Raw genomic sequence first — 13394 nt, 5'->3', positions numbered from 1 at the left:
GGTACAAGCTATAGTTAGTAGTAGTTCATAGTGTTAGGCTACAACTCCACTCATTTTGGCCTTGGGGACTGTCATAATTTCAAATGTGTGTATGACTTTGGGAGGAATTTTTTTAAATTTTTTATTCATTTATTTGAGAGCAACAGACAGAAAGAGAAAGAGTGACAGAGAGAGAGAGAGAAAAAGAGGGAGAGAGAGGGAGAGAGAGAATGGGCACTTCTCCAGGGCCTCCAGCCACTGCAAATGAACTCCAGATGCATGCACCACCTTGTGCATTTGGCTTCCACGGGTCCTGGGGAATTAAACGTCGAACGAGGGTCCTTAGGCTTCACAGGCAAGCGTTTAGCTGCTAAGCCATCTCTCTAGCCCCAGGGGGAATATATTTAAGGCTAATTTTTTTTGAGAATTAAATTGGTGGGATTCCCAACACTTGTTTTGTTTTGTTTTGGTTTTGGTTTTTCAAGGTAGGGTCTCACTCTAACCCAAGCTGACCTGGAATTCACTCAGTATCCTCAAGGTGGCCTCAAACTCATGGTGATCCTCCACCCACTGCCTCCAGAGTGCTGGAATTAAAGGCGTGCGCCACCATACCTGGCTCAACACATATTAAAAAAATATTTTTAATAATTTCCAGGCAAGGTTGGGGGGGAGGTATGAATGGGAGCTCCAGGAACTCCACCCACTGTAAACAAACTCCAGATGTATGCACCACTGCATCTGGCTTTACGTGGGTAGTGGGGAATTGAATCCAGGTTGAGACTTTGTGGCAAACACTTTAACCAGTGAGAAATATCTCCAGCCCCCATATTTTAAAAATATTTATTTATTTGAGAGAAAGAGAGAGAGAGAGAGAGAGAGAATGGGTACACCAAGGCTTCTACCTATTGCAAATGAACCCCAAACACACGTGCCACCTTGTGCATCTGCCTTATGTGGACACTTGGGGAATGGAACCTGGGTCTCTAGGCTTCATAGTCAAGTGCCTTAACCACTAAGCCATCTCTCCAGCCCCCACATTTTCATTACAAACACATATCTTAAAGAGTAGCTGTGCTCAGTACTGATGTCATCTCAGAAGTCAGGTGTCTTTGGGCACTACTATATGCCCTGCATAGCAGAAAGAAGGCTCTCAATAAGCATTTTTTCTGTTTTGGTTTTTCGAGGTAGGGTCTCACTCTAGCTCAGGCTGACCTGAAATTCACTTTGTAGTCTCACAGTGGCCTCGAACTCACGGTGATCCTCCTACCTCCTGAGTGCTGGGATTAAAGGCGTGCACCACCACAGCCAGCTCTTTAAGCATTTTTACTGTACAACAGAGTGCGTAATCTTTTCCATCTTTATAATCTGGAATAGAACTTGCTGTCAACTAGCTCTCACTTTAAAAAGTGAAAATACAAGAAATAATGGCATTAAAAGAGACAGAAAATGAATGTAGAAAAAGTTTGAAAACCAAAAAGCAATAAAGAAGAAGATTAAAAAAAAAAGATTTGGGAGAAGATGACAAATGTTTAAGACAGGCAATAGAGTTCTCAACAAGAAGCATAGTTGGTGGAATAAACAAGGTCATAGATATATGATAAAAGCTATAATTCCAGGGCTGGATAAATGGTTAAGCAGTTAAGGCACTTGTCTGCAAAGTCTAAGGTCCCAGGTTCGATTCCCCAGGACCCATGTAAGCCAGATGCACAAGGTGCCACAAGCATCTGAGTTCATTTGCTGTGGTTGGAGGCTCTAGTACACCCATTCTCTCTCTCTCACTCTCTCTCTCCTTTTATTTAACAAAAATGTAAAATATTTTAAAATCTATAATTCTAATAGAAAACACAATAGCAGAACAGGCTTTTATCAATATTGAAGAGCCTGGGAAATTCTGTTTCTATAGTTCTTTCTATATCAAAGAATAAACATGGATAATAAAACAACTAGAGAAGGGTAATGAAAAGGTCATGTATTAGAGAATGAACACACAGTAAGAGTATATAATGACAATATGTAGCTATCATGTGACGATAGATAATGGGGATAGCATTTAGAAAGATGTTTTTAACTGTTTTTCAGTTTTCTCAATGGGGGCTGGTTGTGTTAGAATTATTGCTCTGAGACTGTTCTGTATGTGATATGGGCTAAAGCAAATGAGTAATTTAATATACCAGTGGAATCCTATTATCTCCTATGCCTTTGAGGAGCTATTTGGGAGGATTTACTATGTGAAAGAACCATATATGTGTATATAATAGAAAAGATAAAACTCCTTTAGTCCTGAGTTTGAAATATTAGCTTGAATTCATAAAATATTTTATTTTTATTTATTTATTTGAGAGAGAGAGAATATGGGTCTTCTAGGGCCTCCAGCCACTGCAGATGAACTCCATATGCATGCACCCCCTTGTGCATCTGGCTTATGTGGGTCCTGGGGAGTTGAACCTGGGTCCTTTTCATAAAATATTTTATCTATCCACAGAAAAGGCTTAGCGGGTAGGGAACATAGCTCAAGAGTACAAGCTTGTCTAGCATGCACAAGGCCCTGAGTTTGTTCCCCAGTACCCTCTCTGCCAACAAAGGCTCCTAGAAATAATGACCACCCAACAGCCATGATCATTCCTAATGCCACAATGTGTTGTTGTACTTTCTGTCACCTTCAACTTGAACCAAGACTTCTTGGTCTAAAAACAGGTCTGGGGCCAGAGAGATGGCTTAACAGTTAAAGACACTTGCCTGTGAAGCCTAAGGACTCATGTTCCACTCTACACATCCAGCGTAAGCCAGGTGCACAAAGTGACGCAAGGGTGCACAAATGGGCGCATATGTCTGCAATTCTACTGCAGTGGCTGAAGGCTCTGGCGCACCAACTCACTCTCTTTCTCTTTCTCACTCTCACTCTTTTGCATTAAAAAAATCTAAAAACAGGTCTGGACCTGGCTTGATTAGGTAAAGTGACTGTTAAAAAAGATTGTGTGGGTCCGGCTGGAGAAGATGGCTTAGCAGTTAAGCGCTTGCCTGTGAAGCCTAAGGACCCCGGTTCGAGGCTCGGTTCCCCAGGTCCCACGTTAGCCAGATGCACAAGGGGGCGCACACGTCTGGAGTTTGTTTGCAGAGGCTGGAAACCCTGGTGCGCCCATTCTCTCTCTCTCCCTCTATCTGTCTTTCTCTCTGTGTCTGTCGCTCTCAAATAAATAAATTTTTTTTAAAAATTAAAAAAAAAAAGATTGTGTGGGTCAACATAAATGGACACAAGAGCCAACCTGAAGAAGTTCTCACTGGCGTAGGATAGGACCATTTTAATTTTGGTAAGGATAACTAATGCTATGAATAGATGTCCTTCAAATATGTTGAAATCAAAATTATATTATAATATATTGACATTATGTTATGATGATAATAATGAGAATTTTGAATTAATTGGCTATCATCACAGAATAATAGGATACCAATTCATTACCTTGACATCTTTTTATGTTTTGATTCTGGGGTACTAAGAATTGAACCCAAGGCTTCACAAATGCTAAGTAAACACTCTGCCTACTGAACTATATCATCTGCTAGAAAAAAAAAAAAAATCTTATGACAAAAGAGCTAAAAGGAAACTAGTGTTAAGCCTCAAGGATCCTGAATTCAAATCAGATGCAAGTAACAGAGGCGAAGGAATTGGAAAATTGAATTTATACTCTGAGAAATGAACCCATGTAGAAGGAAGTACTTTTCTTTTGGCATCAGAATAGATAGTTGTCTATTTTCTAATCTTGGAGAAAGGACCTCTTCTGTGTGAGCTGACCCTCAGAGTACAGAAAGGAAATGGAGCCCAATACTTTGTCATCATGGAATCCACTTTCTCATGGCCTTCCTGCAACCAGGTAACCTTTGAACTGGCCTTATCTGCCACACACACATTTGCTAAATTGGCCTCTAACGAAATGGTTATTTAGCTATATTTCTCACTCTGAAGAATGACTTTCAGTGACTTGGCTCACTTCAGAGGCAAAGATGTCCCCGTGGGAGGTAGGAGGAGCTGGTTGAAGTAGATAGACCTGAAATCCAGTCAAACCAAACCCTTCTAGAAGGCAAAGACCTAGTCACAACAGCAATTCTGGAACTAAACACCCCGACTCATCCAGCACAGCCTGGTGAGTTCTTTCCAGGGCGTCAACCAAGTGGAAGGAAGCTGGGCTACTATGGAGAGATAGCTGGAGTGGTATCTTGCATGTAAAACCAGAACTTAGACTTTTGTATCCACTAAGGCATGTGAGTGTTGTGTAAATAAAAGTCTCTTGTTGGGTAGTATTTGTAAAGTACTTTTCACAATGTAAGAAAAGAGCTTTGATATTTTTAGACAAACCTAAAAAGAAAAATGATAAATGCTTAAGAAGACTGATTAAAATTATATTTACAGTTCACCAAGAATCTTTGGAGATGGTCACATTAATGTGCCTTGGGAATCATTCAGAAAAATAAATGCCATTATAATAGGAAAAGAGAAGAAATAAAGCAGTATAGGATTATATACACAAGGGATGAGGAAATAAGGATATCATATACTTTATCGAATCATCTAAATGTGTATCACATTACATTCATGTTCATAGAAAGCATCTTATATATAAACCATTAGAGTTGCACTCACTGTGGAATGTGCTAGCAGAATTTTCTTTTTGGGCTTGAGGAAAGAAATTCTTGAGTATTTTTTTTCTAACAAGGCAAGTCATTTGGGCTCTAGGATAAACCCAAAATGGCTGTAGTCATGAGGAGCAAACCCAGCTGTGATTACTCTGAGAAATTAGAACTTCTGAGGGGATCTCCATTTGAAACTCAAAGAAGGAAAATAGGGAGCAGGTGGGCTACAGACCCTGCCTCACCCCACCCAAGTGAATAGACCAAACGGTCTCCCTACTAGACAATTCATAGGTCCAGGGACGGCGGTCTGTCTTCCAGGATCTAGCGGAGTTGGATCAGAAAATATCTGCTTGCTACTTAAGAGGCAAAGACATACAGAGTGGGAATGGGAGGATAGAGGGGTGAGTGAGGGAATGGGAAGGAAAGAAAGGAAGGAAGAAAATAAGGGCATATGGTGAGGAGGGCTGTGAAGCACAAGCCCTTCCCGGGTTTGCTAACCTAGCCACAACACGATAGACTCATCGACCAGTAAACTGTCACAGAAGCACGGTGGTACATGCTGGTTATCCCAGCAATCAGGAGGCCGAGGCAGGAGGTTCACTGGGAGTTCCAAGCCAGCCTGATCTATAGAAAGCATTGCAGGTCAGACTGGGCTATACAGCAATACCCATCTCAAAAACCAAACCAACTAACCACCTAACTAATCTTAACTAACAAATAAATAAGAAATGATCCCTGCTCGGGACAGTACTTCTTTCATGCACAGCCACCCTTCCCTTAAGTCATTTTTCTACTTGACACAGATGCATGTTCACTGTATCTCAGCATTTATACTCTTACCCTAACCTTGTGTCTTGTTGTGTTCTGGGCTCCTCTCTCTCTTCACAGCCTTTAGATTTGCCATCTAATTGAGCCTTGGTCCAATCTTGGTTTCTGCAACACCCCTGGATCCCTACTTCATAGATTTCCCTTTACCTTCAAGTTATCGTAACTAGTGAAAAAAAAAATGAGACTCATTTCACTACCCCAGGTGGCCTCCCGAGCCCCCAAAGTAAAGTCAGCATTGTTCAACTATTTACTAAATAATGTCCAACTTTCTGAAGTGTAGCATTTACACTGCCATCAATTGCTTTATTAGAAGTTTCGTTGTCATATGTTAACACTATCTTTAAGATTTTAGCACTTTTAGTTTATTCTTTGAGATATCCCATTGTGGTTATAATCTTCATTTTTGTGATTGTGTATATCTGTTTATATGATTTTTGATCATTGGTGTATCATTTGTAAGATAATATTCCTATTTATTACCTATTGGGTTCTTAATAATTTGTAAGTTCTTCATATGTTTTAGGTACAAACATTTGCCCATTTACATGCATCGCAAAGATTTTGCCTTTGTGGTTTGCCTTTTCCAAAACTGAATGCCATTTTTAGTAACATACATTCTCAATTTTAATGTACCTTAACGTTCATATTTTCCCTTTGTAATTAATGCTTAGTGTTTATATTTAAGAGATCCTTTCTCAGGTCATGTTTGTGAAAATCTTCTCTTTTAGAAGTATCATTTTGTTTTTCACATTTATATAGGCAAGCCACCTTAGTTTTGTATATAGTATAAGGTCAGGCTTAAACTTAAGTTTTCCTATTAGTATGCAGTTAATTTTATATAAAAGACTGTCATTTTCTTACTGCTCATCAGTGCCACCCTTTTCATAAGTAAAATTTCATGTATTGATAGGTTTATTTCTGGGATCCAATTCATACTATTCATATATCTTTGTGTTGATGCTAGCATATTCATAGATATTACAGTCAGCTTGCCAATTTTCACATAGACCTTGTGAGGACTTTTGACTGGACTGCATCAAAACCATACATTTGAAAAAGCTTTCATTTTCATAATATCAATTTTTGCAATTCATGAGTAATTCTATTCATTCATGTTTTTAGTTCTTCAATTTTTCTAAATATGTCCCATACTTATTTTGTTATATTTCTTAAATATTTGCTATTGAAAATATATTTAAGAAATTTAAATATATTTAAAATTGCTACTATTACATAGAAATTCAATTTCTTTTTATATACTGCTATCATATCTAATAGCTTTGTCAAGATCATTTAGCTGTTCCTAAACATTATACTATTCATTTCATAGTTATGTGCTTTTATTGGCTAGCACTGCCAATTCAATGTTATACTGTCAATATTGGACACTCTTTCTCCTAATCAGATTAAAAGTTACACATTTCTCAATATTTTAGGACATCCAGGATATTAAAATATGTGTCCTTGAGCCATCACAGTCAGACAGACAAATGCTCATTGTTACCTTTACTTTCTGCCTGGATTTCAGACACAGATTCTGGACATTTCATCTCCATTTGGACCTTTCTTGATCTGTTGTTATAATTATGGTATATTTTATTTAAGTTCTCATACATTTTAATTATGTGTACATATGAGGAAAGGTCATTAATGTCTCATAAATTAACATCTCTTTAGACTCACTAATGTATTTACTTTTCTCTGACTTTGTATTCTTTCCTGTATCTCAAACCTTTTTTATTTATATGTCTTTATTGTGCCTAAAGAAATTTCTCCACTATTTACATTTTTATAGGTTTCTTAAGATAAGTGTTCTCATGCTTTCTCTGGTAATATCTTTAGGTTGCCTTTTAAAAATTTAACTGGGCTGGAGGTATGGCTTAGCAGTTAAGGCATATGCCTGCAAAGCCAAAGGACCCAGGTTCGATTCCCCAGGGCCCACGTTAGCCAGATACACAAGAGGGCTCATGCGTCTGGAGTTCATCCGCAGTGGCTAGAGCCCCTGGCATGCCCATTCTCTCTCTCTCTCTCCCTTTTCTCTGTCAAATAAATAAAATATTAAAATATAAAATTAAAAATTATTTATTGGATCAATGGCTCAACAGTTAAAACAGTTAAGACACTTGCTTGCAAAACCTAACTACCTGGGTTTGATTTCTGAGTTCAGATGCACACAATGGTACATGCATCTAGAGCTCATTTGCTGTGTCTAGAAGCCCTGGCACACACGTTTTCTGTCCCTTTGTCTGTCTCTTCCTCTGTTTGCAAATAAATTAAAAAATTACTTTGTTTTATTTTATTTCATTTTTGAGGTAGGTCTCACTCTAGCCCAGGCTGATCTGGAACTCACTCTATAGCCCAGCCTGGCCTTAAACTCATGGTGATCCTCCTACCCCTCTCCAGAGCTGGGATTAAAGGCATGCGCTCCCATGACAAGCTATTCACCTTCCATTTTGAAGAATATTTTTAATGGGTACAAAATTCTCGGTTAGCAACCCTTGTTATAACTCTAAAGATATGCTTTTTTTCTTCTTGTTCCCACGATTTCCTTTGGAAAGTCAGCTGTCAACCTAATTGCTGTGTTTTGGAAAATAATCTTTCCCCCCTGGGATGGTTCCTTAGATTTTTTTTCATCTCTTTTAGTGTAATATAATTTCAAAACAAATGTAAACCCACATTGGGTTTTTGTTTTGTTTTTTGAGGTAGGGTCTCACTCTAGCCCAGGCTGACCTGGAATTCACTATGTAGTCTCAGGGTGGCCTTAAACTCATGGCGATCCTCCCACCTCTGCCTCCCGAGTGCTGGAATTAAAGGTGTGCGCCACTGTGACCAGCCCCTACATTGGGTTTTTAAGATTTCTTCAGTCTATGACTTTCATTGCGATTATGGTTTCACCCATGATCTCTGCAAATCTGGATTCTGTTCACCAGTTCTTGTTTCTCCTTTTAGGGTCCAGTAACATGCCAGAGCATCTCACCACTGGTTTTATGCATCTTCCCCTTTGCTATACTTTCTAGCTCGTTGCCTAAGAGTAGTTGGATGATTTGGGGGGGGGGGGTGGAGGTCTTTATGGATTCTGTGCCTCATCTGGTGTACAGTTGGTAAGGTTGCCCTCTCCCATTCTACTAACCTGACTCGTCATTCTGTTCACTGTTTCCTTTGCTCTGCAGAAGCTTTTTAACTTAATGTGATCCTAACTGTCAATTCTTAGCATTATTTTCTGTGTTATTGGGGTCTTTTTCAGAAAGTCTATACACTGATGTATTTTATTTGTGTTTTTTTTTTTTTCAAGCAGTTTCAGATTTTAGGTCATATATTAAGATCTTCAACTCTGGGCTGGAGAGATGGCTTAGCGGTTAAGCACTTGCCTGTGAAGCCTAAGGACCCCGGTTCGAGGCTCGGTTCCCCAGGACCCACGTTAGCCAGATGCACAAGGGGGCGCATGCATCTGGAGTTCGTTTGCAGTGGTTGGAGGCCCTGGCAAGCCCATTCTGTCTGTCTGTCTGTCTCTCTCTCTCTCTCTCTGCCTTTCTCTCTCTGTCTGTTGCTCTCAAATAAATAAATAAAAAATAAACAAAGATCTTCAACTCGTTTTTTAAAGTATGTTTTATTTATTTATTTGAGAGAGAGAAAGACACAGACAGAAAAAGAAGGGGAAAGAGAGACAGCTTGGGCACGCCAGGGCCTCCAGCCACTGCAAATGAACTCCAGATGCATATGCCTCATGCATCTGGCTTACGTGGGTTCTAAAGAATCCAAGCAGGATCCTTTGGCTTTGCAGGCAAAAGCCTTAACCACTAAACCATACTTCCAGCCCCTTCAACTCATTTTGAATGGAGTTTTTGTTCAAGATAAGAGTGATGGCTCCGATTTCATTCATTTTTTTTTCTTATTTTCTTGTTGTTTGTTTGTATTGTTTGTTTGTTGGAGAGAGGGTCTCATGTAGCCCAAGCTGGCCTCTAATTTGCTACGTATCTGAGGATGACCTTGAACTTCTGATCCTCCTGCCTCGACCTCTGAGTGTTGAGATTATAGATTTGTGTGCCCACTGCAAGTTTTAAGTGGTGCTGGGGACTGAACCCAGGACTTTATGAAGACTAGGCAATCACTTTACCTACTGAGCTATATCCCTCATTCACTAGTTTCATTCAATATTCATTATTGAATAGGTTATCTTTTTTGCAATATTTATTTTTGCAGTCTAAATATTTTTATTGATTTATTTGAGAGAGGGAGGGAGATAAATAAGGAGAGATGGAGGGAGGGAGGGAAGGAGAGAGAGAGAGAGAGAGAGAGAGAGAGAGAGAGAATGGACATGTACCTAGGCCTCTAGTGAATGCAAATCAACTCCAGAGGCATGTGCCACCTTGTGCATCTGGCTTTATGTGGGTCCTGGAGAATCGAACCTGAGTTGTTAGGCTTTGCAGGCAAGTGCAGTAACCACTGAGAAATCTCTCCCGCCCCTGCGGTGCATATTTTTGGCACTGCTGTCAGACATGATGTGGATATAGCTGCTCCAGTGGTCTCTGTGTTTGTGTTGTGCCAACATCATGCCACGTGGTTTGTTTGTGGCTGTGGATCTGTGGCACGGTGAGACCTCCAGTGTTTTGTTCTTTACATCTAGGACTACTCCGGGTACACGGGGAATCTTCTGAGTTCCCACGTGCGTTTTAGGATTGTTTCCTATTCTGTGGAAGATGCCATTGAAATTTTGATGGGGACTGGCTGAATCTACAGGTTGCTTTCAGTGATAGAGCCACTTTCACAATGAATAATGCAAGTCTTCCCATCTTTTGTGTCTTCTTTAATTTCTTTCTTCGGTGGTTTAAAGATTTTATTGGCAAGGTCTTCACTTCCTTGGTTAGATTTTATTTCTAGGTATTTTTAAAGCCATTATGTGTCAAGAGCTTTCTTGATAGTTCCCAAAGGAAAATATGAACACATTAAAGCTACAGTTAAGATACCAAAAGCCACAAAAATGCCTGTTTTTTTTTCCTCTTTTAGATAATTTAAGATAGTTTTCTGACAGATAAAACTGCAATTACTTCCCCCATTGCATTAAAACATTCCAAAAACACACAGAAACCTATGTTGAGCAAGGAAAATAGCTTCTCTTATAGTTGAAGTGAGTTGTGAATGTTACAGACTTTGTGAAAGCCATCTCAAGATGAATGCTGAAAAAAGAGCATCACATTTGGAGCAACCTCTCAAGCGAATTGTCAGTTCTTGGTAGACTGGATCTACTTTCTTTTTTTTCTGCTTATTTTTATTTATTTATTTGAGAGTGACAGACAGAGTGAGAAAGAGGCAGACAGGTAAGAATGGGCACACCAGGGCCTCCTGCCACTGCAAATAAACTCCATATGCATGCGCCACTTTTTGTATTTATTTTATATTTATGTGGATAATGGGGAATTGAACTCAAGTCCTTAAACTCTGCAGGAAAGCACCTTAACTGCTGAGCCATCTCTCTAGCTTTCTCACTGTCTTTTTAAAAAAAATATATTTTATTTTTATTTATTTATATGTTTGATAGAGAAAGAGGGACGGTGGGGAGAGAGAGACAGAATGGACACACCAGGGCCTCCAGCCACTGCAAACAAACTCCAGACACGTGCGCCCCCTTGTGCAGCTGGCTAACATGGGTCCTGGGGGATTGAACCTGGATCCTTTGGCTTTGGAGGCAAATGTCTTAACTGCTAAGCCATCCCTCTAGCCCAACTCACTGTCTTTTTACTACATCTTCTAAAATGTTAGATGAATCACAGTCAAGAACCCAGTGTGAGCATTTTCAGCTGTTTTCTCCATCTTCAATTCTTTGTACTTTAGTGCCCTTGTCCACAGAAAAGCTGTCTGGAAGGCCTGAAAGTTTTCCAACTGGTAGTTCCAATTGAACTAACTAAAATAAACCATGAATCCACTTCCACTGGCCGATTAGCATGTGGTCCTGCCTGGGCTTAGGTTGTGGGGCAGGACAAGGACATTGGGAAGTGAGGCAGGTTTAGTTATCAGGACACAGGCTAAGCATTAAGTAATAGCGGTAACCATAATCTTGTGCTCTAAAGGTTTGAACTCTGGATATTCGGTGTTCCGGTGGGAGATGAAAGAATTCATGTTTGAATTCATGTTTGAATTAAGCCTAAGTTCTTAAAAGCACCACACTGTACTATTCAAGAAAGAGTAGGGACAAAGGCAGTGAGGAAACTACAGACTGATCTGTAGAGATCTGAGTGCCCCAGGCCTGCATGACAGAGGGAAATGGAAACTGCGGACTGGGGGAGTCTTCCCTGTCTGTTTCCTCAGCGTACCCCAGAGGAGAGCAAGATTGTGGAGGAAGGAGAGAGGAGAATATGGGAAATGGCTTTGAAGAGAATTCAGCACCTTACAAAAGGAACGTCAGGCTGCAGAGATGGCTCAGCAGTTAAGGCATTTGTCTGCAAAACCTAAGGACCAGAGTTCAATTCCCCAGTACCCACATAAAGCCAGATCCTCTCTCTTTGTATCTGTGTCTTTCTCTTACTCTCTCCCAAATAAATATTAAAAAAAAAAAAAAAAAAAAAAACCTACAAGCTTAGTTTCTAGTTTGCAGGCCATAGGTTTCTGTGAAATTTTCTAAAATGGTTGTAAGCCTTAAGATCCTTAATAAAAATATAGGGAATGACCCCTGTCTAATGACTAACACTTGATTTCTCATAAATTCTCATGGATAAGAACATTTCTAGAATTACTTTTTTTTTTTTTTTTTTTTTTTTTTTTTGGTTTTTCGAGGTAGGGTCTCACTCTAGCCCAGGCTGACCTGAAATTCACTATGTAGTCTCAGGGTGGCCTCGAACTCATGATGATCCTCCTACCTCTGCCTTCCGATTAAAGGCGTGCGCCACCACGCCTGGCTAGAATTACTTTTTAAATGACTGTCCTGCATGTAAGAGTCAGGGCACCTATTCATATTACTTACTGGTGCTTAGCATGCATGCAGCCCGTGCTGCTTCTAAGAGGCCAGAAGCTGTGCCCAGTAGCCTGCCCCTTCCTCCCTGCCACAGGGGATTGCATGAACGGTCTAGTAAAAAACAGACCAAGCTGGGAGGACTAGATCTTTTGCCTTCAGTAATATAAATTAAAGAGATATGGGGAAGTTGCTGGAAACTATGGGGGAGATTTGGGTTAGTGGGAGGAAAGCCTGTGAGTGAGTGGAAGGGCCTGGCAGTAGAACAAACAGCAAAGCAAAGCAGAAGCCCTTGTTTCCTGCGCTTAGAACTCTCACCAGCTGCTATGACTCAGAGTAGAATGGTCTGGAACAGCTACAGCCCCAGTGTGAGACTCAGCTGGAAATGCCCGGTAACCAGTCTGATTAGTTTGACCACTGGCTGTAGTTTTGCCTTTGGAAGATGATGTGATGATTTTCTTACAACAGGCTCACCTTGAGGAAACACAACCGCAGAGTTGACAACTATTAAGTTCTGTTGATTCTGAAACTGTAATGATTTAAGTCTCTGCATACCTAGATCATCACACTAACGATGGTTTAAGGGCTGAGGAGATGATTCAGTGCATAAAAGTTCCTGTTGAGCAAGCTTGACAAGCCGAGTTCTGTCCCCAGAACCCACAGCAGAGTGTCTGTATTCCCAGCGCACCTATGGAATGATGGGAAGTGGAGGCAGGAGAAAGCCTGGAAGCTCATGGACTGGCTAGTCTGGTGTAGACAGTGGCAAAAACAAGGGACTGTGCCTCAAACAAGGTGGAAGGCAAGAGCCAAATATCCTAGGCTGGCTTCTGACTGCCGCAAACATGGCATGACACACGCGCACCACATTCACACACATGAGCACACATCTACATGTGCAAGTGATTACATATGGAAAATGAGCACAGCCTACCCTGGGCACTGGACTCATTTTGCATTTAACACCCCTGTGCATGCTGATTTCTTGACATTCTCCAAGTACTGAGTTGGGACCAAA

At 40.4% G+C, this 13394-nt stretch overlaps 1 protein-coding gene across 1 annotated transcript in view; it reads right to left on the bottom strand.

Annotated features, from left to right (window-relative positions):
* Lrguk (leucine rich repeats and guanylate kinase domain containing) overlaps nt 1-13394 on the bottom strand; it is a 145635-nt gene that overhangs the window by 31792 nt on the left and 100449 nt on the right. The window lies entirely within an intron of this gene.

The sequence above is a fragment of the Jaculus jaculus genome, chromosome 10, assembly GCF_020740685.1.
Source record: "Jaculus jaculus isolate mJacJac1 chromosome 10, mJacJac1.mat.Y.cur, whole genome shotgun sequence".
In the NCBI taxonomy this organism is placed as follows: domain Eukaryota; kingdom Metazoa; phylum Chordata; class Mammalia; order Rodentia; family Dipodidae; genus Jaculus; species Jaculus jaculus.
The sequence above is the reverse complement of the archived record's forward strand: the minus strand, read 5'-3'. Positions and strand labels throughout refer to the sequence as shown.